We start from the raw sequence: 10000 nt of genomic DNA, 5'->3' as shown, positions 1-10000 counted from the left end.
CGGTTTCCCTCCCACCACCTCTTCTCTCCCTTTTCCACCTCTCCTCAACTCCCCCGTCCCATCACCCCTCATGAGAAAGTCCGCAGGAGCCGCGATGAGGGTTCGAACCAATGCGCTTTGTGTTCCCAGGCACACACCCCAGACAACCAGACCTCGACATGGAAAAAGGATTGCAACCTGGGGGTTCTTCTGCCCCCACGAGAATTCAAGGTTTCCACTGAAGCCGAAAAAGGGTTTCACACAATCCCCCATGCACTCTGGCTCTGTGGCTCTGTTATGAATAAATGTTCTTGATATTGATATAGAGTTCTCTCTCAGCGTACCTATTACACCTCTGCAATGCGTAAGCTGTGTACAGGAAGAGCAAAATTGCAACGGGGCACTTTTCCATTTCCTGCCATGCCTCCTGGTCTCTTAAGGAGATCATACCTTGATGGGGTTCTGGAAGTTCTTCTACTCCCCAAGCCCCATTGACTTGTGAGAGCTTGGTCCAACTGGCTGTTGCTTGGAGCGGCCCGCAGGCCCACATATCCACTACGGCCCGGTTGGTCCGGCACTTCTTGAAGAAAACTATCCTGTTTCTCTCTTGAAGATGTCCACGTTTGTTCCAGCAATATTTCTTATTCTCGCTGGGAGGATGTTGAACAACCGCGGACCTCTGATGTTCATACAGTGTTCTCTGATCGTGCTTGTATGATGCCTCTGTTCTTCACTATCAGTGAAGAGAGTTGTTTCTATGTACAGATTTGGAACTGGTCCTTCTAATATTTTCCACGTGTAAATAATTATTTATCTTCCTACTTTCTCAGATATTCCTTTAGTGTGCAAGTAACACCATCGTCACACTTGTCGAAGGCTTTTGCGAACTGTGTGTATATTACATCAGTGTTTTGGGTGTCTTGCATGGCAGCTAACCTAACCTTGCACAGGGGCCCCTAAGCTAGATGTACTTTTCTTCTTCTTGATTTTGCACAGCAGCAGCAGTAGCAGCAGTAGTAATAGCAGCAGCAGCAGTAGCAGTAGCAGCAGTAGTAATAGCAGCAGCAGCAGCAGCAGCAGCAGCAGCAGTAGCAGTAGCAGCAGTAGTAATAGCAGCAGCAGCAGCAGCAGCAGCAGCAGCAGCAGCAGCAGCAGCAGCAGCAGCAGTAGCAGTAGTAATAGCAGCAGCAGCAGCAGCAGCAGTAGCAGTAGCAGCAGTAGTAATAGCAGCAGCAGCAGCAGCAGCAGCAGCAGCAGCAGCAGTAGCAGTAGCAGTAGCAGCAGTAGTAATAGCAGCAGTAGCAGCAGCAGTAGTAGTAGTAATAGCAGCAGGAGCAGCAGAAGCAGTAGCAGCAGTAGTAATAGCAGCAGCAGCAGTAGCAGCAGTAGTAATAGCAGCAGGAGCAGCAGCAGTAGTAGTAGTAATAGCAGCAGGAGCAGCAGAAGCAGTAGCAGCAGTAGTAATAGCAGCAGGAGCAGCAGCAGCAGCAGTATTTCGTGTTCTTATTTTACTAATGTCCTTCCGTCCTCTCTCTCCTGGATATTATATGATTCTTGCAGCTTTGGTGTGATCGGGGTCCACGTGTCTCCACAACCCGAACTATTTAACACTCAGAGATGCGCCACAATGGCTGCATGCACCATGTGACCCGATTTGGGTAAGACCTGCCAAAGTTGATCCGTCCTTGTGTCTATCATGTGTAGCTTCCGGGGGTCAACAGCCCCGCGGGCCGGTCTCCGACTAGACCTCCCAAGTTGGTCATGTGGTCAACCAGGCTCTTGGACGCGGCTGCGCGCACAATGACTAAATTGCCTCAAAATGTCCAGAGTTGCGTCAAAATGCCCAGAGTTGCGTCAAAATGCCCAGAGTTGCGTCAAAATGTCCAGAGTTGCGTCAAAATGCCCAGAGTTGCGTCAAAATGCCCAGAGTTGCAAGATAATGACTAATTACGTTTTGATAACGAGGTTTACATCATAATTACCACAGGAGGTAATTATGACCAAGATATCACTGGACAAAGTTCCCCCTGCAACCATTAACCCTTTTACTACAACACTGCGTGTCATTTGTCGAGGATGAATTAGAATAACGGGGCCATCAGGTGCCTGTCCTGACCCAGCCCACTATTAGAGTTGGCAGACGAGATGCTCTTATAGTGCCACACAAAGCTGGATCCTCTCGTACCAGAGTGCTGCCGTGTCACGCGAACAACCGAACAACCACAATGAGTGCCATCCAGAGTGCCATTACGGTTTCATTGTGGCATACAGAGAGCCATAACGGCCTCACAGTGGAATACAGATACAGAGGATTTTACAGCATTACAGTGATATACAGAGCATCATCATCAAAAGTGATTCGCTATACAAACCGTAATGAGTACGGAAGGTTCCCAGAGTGCCACAGATAGTGCCACAGATAGTGCCACAGATAGTGCCCCACACAGTGCCACAGGGAGCACATTTGGACAAGGTCTATATCCAGGAGTGGCCGCTCGGGGGAGGGGGACACCCCCCACCTCATCATGGAGTCTCCAAGAACACTAAGACTTTGCAGGGTGACCTAACACCACCTGACGGGATGACAGACCTGGTAGTGTAATGTTATTTCTGCCTGCAGAATCGAGCTGTATTAGCTCTTGGACCCCGCCTTTCTAACCAATCTATTTTTCCTGCACACACACACACACACACACACACACACACACACACACACACAGACGGAGCTTGTAGGAGAGCAGAGAGCTGAGTGTGGCATCCTTCTTACTCCCACATCCATCCTTTCCAAGCTCTTTGGAAATCAAAGCTAAAGATAAAGAGTGTGGCCGGAGTTGCGGAGCTCTATGTGGGAGATATTAATTAAAAAGACAGAGATATTAGAAAGAACTTTTTTAGTGTCAAAGTGGTTGACAAATGGAATGCATTAGGAAGTGATGTGGTGGAGGCTGACTCCATACACAGTTTCAAGTGTAGATATGATAGAGCCCAATAGGTTCAGGAACCTGTACACCTGTTGATTGACGGTTGAGAGGCGGGACCAAAGAGCCAGAGCTCAACCCCCGCAAGCACAATTAGGTGAGTACAGGAAGCAGCCCGTAGCAGCTGTCTAACTCCCGGGTACTTATTTACTGCTAGGTGAACAGGTGCATCAGGGTGAAAGAAACTTTGCCCATTTGGTTCCGCCTCGGCCGGGGATCGTTCCCCGCCTCGGCCGGGGATCGAACCCGAACCCTTAGGACTACGAACCCAGAGCTCTGTCCACTCAGCCGTCATGCCCCTTTGTATGTGTGTGAGTGTACTCACCCTAGCTATGTGTGTGTGCGTGCGTGCGTGCTCAGGATAATGTCGGGTAATGCGGAACATGAGTGGAGGAGATGAACCAAGGTGGAGTGCCTGTGCTGGGAGCTGGGGGGAAGAGAAGGGGAGGCCAGGGCCACCATCCCAGCCTGACATACTAACTGGCAGTTAAGGTGCCACCGTGGAGCCACCGCTCGTCCCCCAGAACACTCTGGCACGCCCCCCACCAAACTTCCCCCAGCACCACCATCCCTAAACTTCCCATATTTCCCCCAATTTCCCCAGCTTACTTCCCCCGACACCCTAACCTAACCATCAACCCTGGCGGACACGCTCCCTCGCTGCCTCCACATGCAAAATGGAATTATATACAGGTTTATTCAAATACAAAATAATGTTTAATTTCTATACATTGAAAATGTCGCCTTGTTTCCCCTCACCAGGTGTTCGGGTTGTGGTGGTGCCGCTGACGACCATCCCGAGGCCAGACTTTTCCCCCTCTGGTGATAACTTGACGGGTTAGACTGTTAGTGGTCGCAACCTGCACGCTCACACAGCCATCACAACCGCTAGACTCTAAAACTGGTTCCGGTATGAACATTGTGACGGCATAGTGACGTCACTCACCTCGTGTACACCATATATATATATATACACACACACACACACACACACACACACACACACACACACACACACACACACCCACACCCACACACCCACACCCACACCCACACACCCACACCCACACACACACACCCACACACACACACCCACACACACACACCCACACACACACACACTTGCTTTCTGTTATTTTCCTTGGGTTAGGTTGAGATGGCTTGGGTTAGGTTGAGATGGGGTTGGGTTGGGTTAAGTTGAGATGGCTTGGGTTAGGTTGAGTTGGCTTGGGTTAGGTTGAGATGGGTGGGGTTGGGTTAAAGAGTAACGAAGACGTACAGGAACACACATACAACAACCCGGACCTGTAAAAGCTTGTACACCAAAAAAATGCTTTGGTTGAAGCCACCAAAATGCCCTCTTGGTGGCTTCAACCATGGCCCCAGCAATATTTCTTACACATGTTAACAGGTGGTTAACCTTTCCTCTTTACAAGTCTCTTAACCAAAATGTTTGACCTCTACACAGTAAAAAAAAAAATAAGGCTTTAGGTGATCCAAACACAGTAGCAAATGTAGTTAAGTTATATGTTTCGTTTCAGTATCCAGCAGCTCCCCAGACCAGACCTGCTGGAACGCAAGAGCACACGAGGCCTGGAAGGGGAGCGGTGTTCCCTGGGTGCCACATGTCGAGAAGGAGAGTGGCACTCCTGTCACGGTGATGCCATCAGGGCCAGTCCAACCTGCCACTCACATTCATACCACTCCATAAAAAAAATAGACTTTTGGCCTAGGCTTAAAAGCACATCTTGCATTAGGCTACTCAAAATGCAATTAACAACAAAACTCTTCACATTCAACAGTAATTTAGGTAAAGGATGCATTAGCCTTACAAGTGGAGGGAAGGGGGTTGAGGAGGGTAATGGATAGGGGAGGAGGAGGGTAAGGCAAGCGGGAAAGTGGAGTGAAGGGAAGCTAAGTGGGATCGAGGATGATGGAAGAGGAGCAAGGAGAGGAGTGTCAGAGGAGAGAGGACGGTGCAGGTGGTGGGTATGAAGGCTCAATGTACCTCTGATGAGTGGAACATTGTGAGAAGGGAACACTTGGCCTGGCCTGGGGCAGCAGGGAACACTTGGCCAGGCCTGGGGGCAGCAGGGAGCACTTGGCCACGCCTGGGGCAGCAGGGAGCACTTGGCCACGCCTGGGGCAGCAGGGAGCACTTGGCCAGGCCTGGGGGCAGCAGGGAGCACTTGGCCACGCCTGGGGCAGCAGGGAGCACTTGGCCAGGCCTGGGGGCAGCAGGGAACACTTGGCCAGGCCTGGGGGCAGCAGGGAGCACTTGGCCACGCCTGGGGCAGCAGGGAGCACTTGGCCAGGCCTGGGGGCAGCAGGGAGCACTTGGCCAGGCCTGGGGGCAGCAGGGAGCACTTGGCCAGGCCTGGGGGCAGCAGGGAGCACTTGGCCTGGCCTGGGGGCAGCAGGGAGCACTTGGCCAGGCCTGGGGGCAGCAGGGAGCACTTGGCCTGGCCTGGGGGCAGCAGGGAGCACTTGGCCAGGCCTGGGGGCAGCAGGGAGCACTTGGCCAGGCCTGGGGGCAGCAGGGAGCACTTGGCCAGGCCTGGGGGCAGCAGGGAGCACTTGGCCTGGCCTGGGGGCAGCAGGGAGCACTTGGCCAGGCCTGGGGGCAGCAGGGAGCACTTGGCCAGGCCTGGGGGCAGCAGGGAGCACTTGGCCTGGCCTGGGGGCAGCAGGGAGCACTTGGCCAGGCCTGGGGGCAGCAGGGAGCACTTGGCCTGGCCTGGGGGCAGCAGGGAGCACTTGGCCAGGCCTGGGGGCAGCAGGGAGCACTTGGCCAGGCCTGGGGGCAGCAGGGAGCACTTGGCCTGGCCTGGGGGCAGCGGGAAGCAGGTGAACACCCTTGCCTTCCACCCATAGTTGCCGCAAGTAGGATTTTATAATCCTGTAAGTGCATTTTAGGATTTACAGGTTGAGAGACGCATTAGGAGGCTGGTATTCCAGCAGCGTGGGGGACGAACCATCGCCATGCAGGGAGGAGCGGCAGGACGCGTCCAGACCCAAGCCGCCAGGCCGCCGACCGATTGGAAATTACCTAATATGGCGCACGAGACTAGAGTCTTGAAGCCAACTCAATGGGTGGTCAAGGAATGAAGGAAGAGGAGGAGGAGGGAGGAGGAGGAGGGAGGAAAAACGAAGGGTGTTACGAGGATAAAGGTAAGAGAAGGGAGAAAAGTGTGGGTAAGGTAGATAAATAAATGTAAGGGAAGCGAGGAGGGATGAAGGAGAAAAAAGGGTAGAAGAGAGAAGATGGAGGAATTGAGAAGAAAGGTGATGGTGGTGGTGGTGGGTTGGACTTTTGGGGCATCTAGAAAACAGCATTGAAGGGGGTTATCTTGAGATGATTTCGGGGCTTTAGTGTCCCCGCGGCCCGGTCCTCGACCAGGCCTCCACCCCCAGGAAGTACCCCGTTACAGCTGTCTAACTCCCAGGTACCTATTTACTGCTAGGTAAACAGGAGCATCAGGGTGGAAAGAAACTTTGCCCATATGTTTCCGCCTCCGCCGGGGATCGAACCAGGAACCTCAGGACTACGAATCCGAAGCGTTGTCCACTCAGCTGTCAGGCCCCTCCTCTCAAGGGAGGGAAAAGCAGTTACTAGAAAGGAAAACTTACAGGGACGTGGGGAAGAGTAGGGGGAAAGGGGATGTGTGAATTATAAGGGAAGGCTGGCTGAGCGGACAGAAGACTGGACGCGTGATCCTGTGGTCCCGGGTTCGATCCGTCCGCCGGGGAGAAACAATGGGCAGAGTTTCTTTCACCCTGATGCCCCTGTTGCCTAAATAGGTACCTGGGAGTTAGTCAGCCGTCACGGGCTGCTTCCTGGGGGTGGAGGCCTGGTCGAGGACCGGGCCGCGGGGACACTAAGCCCCGAAATCCTCTCAAGATAACCTCAAGAAGGCGTGGGAAGGAAAAAGAAAAAGCAAGAAAGGTGAAGTAAACAAGAGGAGGGGGAGGAGGAGGCAGGTGCAAGGAGAGAGGCGAGGAGGTGTAACAATTGCTCTATTAAGCCTCTATTGTGTAGGAAATAAAGCCTTACTCTACATGTTCTTCCCTGGAACACGACCCGCCAGTTCCTTTACTCTCAGGTCCTCGTTTGCTGCTGGGTGACCAAGGGTGAACAGTTACGGACTGGTTCCCAGTCAATCCTCCCCGGATTTTGTGACGTTGGGGGTGAGAGTAGACGTACAGTGGGTGCAAACCGGGAGGCCTCGTCAGCAATTGGACCGGGCCGCGAGGACACTGATCCCTGAAACACACCTACCTTCAACAGGAAGGTATGTGTTTTTGTATGTATTCTATGAAGCTTTTCAAGGTAAACTAGTATGTTTAGTATGTCACATATGCACGTATTTAATAAGTCAATATTGACTATACGAAAGTGCGAGAACGGGTTGTGGTGTGACGGGTCGATCTGTTCCGCTGCTACTGATGCTTGTTGCCAAGCATCAGTAGCAATTTACAATGTAAATTGTATTTAGACTGCTGTACACCAGCTTAGTCCGGCCATTATTGTAGTGACTGGTGCATGTTGTTACGACTTTAGAATAACCTGATTCTCACTGTTATAGAACAGTCATTTTCACTATAGAACAGAACAGTCATAGAACTGTTATAGAACAGTCATTGTGTTAGTCCTACTTCTGTACAGCGGCTGTTATTATAATTATTGATATTATTACTTTTGTTCATATCTTCCCTCACTTGCAGATCTCCCTTTCTCCACCTTCTCGTCTTTTTAATTCTCTCCCTCCCATTTCTCTGCTTCTTTCACACCCTTCTCTCACTTGCTGCACTTTGTTGGCTTTCCTCTGCAACACCCGGGGAGTGTTGTTGACTTTACCACGGCACCACAGTGACATGTCCCCGGGGCCTGACCCGCCACACCCCACCACCACTACACCACCACATCCCACCAACACTACACTACAGCCACAACCCACCACCACTACACCACCACATCCCACCAACACTACACTACAGCCACAACCCACCACCACTACCACAACCCAACACCACCACACCCCACTACCACATCCCACCATCACTACACCACCACCACCACCACACCCCAGCACCACCGCCACACCCCACCACCACTACACCACCACAGCCACACCCCCACATCTCACCACCACCGGCGGCTGAGCGGAGAGAACACTGTACACGAGATCCTGCGGTCCCGGGTTCGATCCCGGGCGCCGGCGAGAAACAATGGGCAGAGTTTCTTTCCTCCTAATGCTCCTGTTACCTAACAGTAAATAGGTACCTGGGAGTTAGTCAGCTATCACAGGCTACTTCCTGGGGGTGGAGGCCTGGTCGAGGACCGGGCCGCGGGGACACTAAAGCCCCGAAATTCATCTCGAGAAGATAACCACCACCACCGCACCACAAATCTGTTGTATTATTATTATTATTATTATTATTATTATTATTATTTATATTTAGGTACATTAGTCATTTAAGCAACTCTTAGACAATATGAAGGATTCAAGCTCCAGGTACCTCATACCCGAATACCTTACTTATCTACTTATTTACGACTGTGGAGGTAATTTCTGGTATTGGTCATCCATAATTGCGTAAGCGGTTTCGTAATATTAATCAGACTTACGTATCTTCTCTCGTTTGCTCTGCTGACTTTAAATATACAGGGCAAAGGAAGGGATAAATTGATTGATTATTTAAACTCATTTATTTAATAAAAAATAAATGTAAGGGAGACAATATCACTTGGGAGGCATGTACAGACGAGTAAATTGGAGAAATAATAGAAAGAGATCATATCACAGCCAAAGTTGGTAATTGGACGACAAGCAATTAATCGTCAAACATCCCCAATCACGCGTATATCCTGTTACAATTAAACCATTTAAAAAATGGTATACTGGACACAGGTATTTACTAAACGTCTCTGAAAACGTCAAAACAGACTTCACAAGCAATGACGTCTATCCTGACGTCATTGGTACCCGTAATGCTACGTCTTAACTAACGCACCAGCTTTTCCCCCCCCTACACCCCCCCCCCCACCCTTCCAACTCACTGGGCTTAGCCTATAGGCATACTGCATTCCCCCCCCCCCCCCCCCACGAGAGCTACATCACAGACTGACCAATTAGACTACGCGCGTTTCGACATTCATAAGTCAGGCTGCGAGCAGCCGCGTCCAACAGCCTGGTTGATCAGTCCAGCAACCAGGAGGCCTGGTCGACGACCGGGCCGCGGGGACGCTAAGCCCCGGAAGCACCTCAAGGTAACCTTCATTACTGAACTTTCCAATCACACCTGGACAGTAGAACATCTACAGAGTTCTTTTAGTGCTGAACTATTTCAGTCCTGACTGAGGCTAAGGTTCAGCAACACCAGACTAACACAACCACTCTGGTTGTGGGCGACGCGGGGGGGGGGGGGGGGGGAGGGGGAGGGGGTAGGGGGGGAGGGGGTAGGGGGGGAGGGGGTAGGGGGGGAGGGGGTAGGGGGGGAGGGGGTAGGGGGGGGAGGGGGTAGGGGGGGAGGGGGGGGGGAAGAAGCGGACTAAAGAAGACGAAGAGGTACACATGAAGGAATGTGTTTAGATATGGGAAATACAGGTTATGATAGCAGGCGGGCTGTCCGCCATGCTGACACGATGTGTGTGTGTGTGTGTGTGGGGGGGGGAGAAATGGGGCGTTTCCATCTTGGATTTGTCTAAGAAAGCGGTAGATTTCCTAACACTTCGATCGTGTTCCACACCCGTGATGGCTTGGTGTTGTAGACTGTTCTGGTGTTTAGTGGTTGTAGAGACAGGAGCTCCTGGGATTGTCTGGATCATCTGGTGGACGGTGTCGTGTTCCTCTCCTTAGCGGCCTAATTTAACACTGCTTGTAGTTTTAACATGTTAGTTTCATTTAAGGTGTGTGTACTGGAGGGTACTGTAGATGCGGCCGGACTAGAGCCTTACATAAAGTCCAGCTGTACGCTTGTACCGAGGCAACGGAATCTCCCCAGTTTTCCTATTTATGCTTTGTTTATTCTATCTTTTACAT

General features: G+C 51.5%; 1 protein-coding gene across 1 annotated transcript in view; it reads right to left on the bottom strand.

The window, feature by feature from the left end:
- LOC123774651 (latrophilin Cirl) overlaps positions 1-10000 on the bottom strand; it is a gene marked incomplete in the record, with an annotated part of 777474 nt that overhangs the window by 519109 nt on the left and 248365 nt on the right.

The sequence above is a fragment of the Procambarus clarkii genome, chromosome 68 (genome assembly GCF_040958095.1).
Source record: "Procambarus clarkii isolate CNS0578487 chromosome 68, FALCON_Pclarkii_2.0, whole genome shotgun sequence".
NCBI classification, from domain to species: Eukaryota; Metazoa; Arthropoda; class Malacostraca; order Decapoda; family Cambaridae; genus Procambarus; species Procambarus clarkii.
This window is presented reverse-complemented; position numbering and strand designations above follow the sequence as displayed.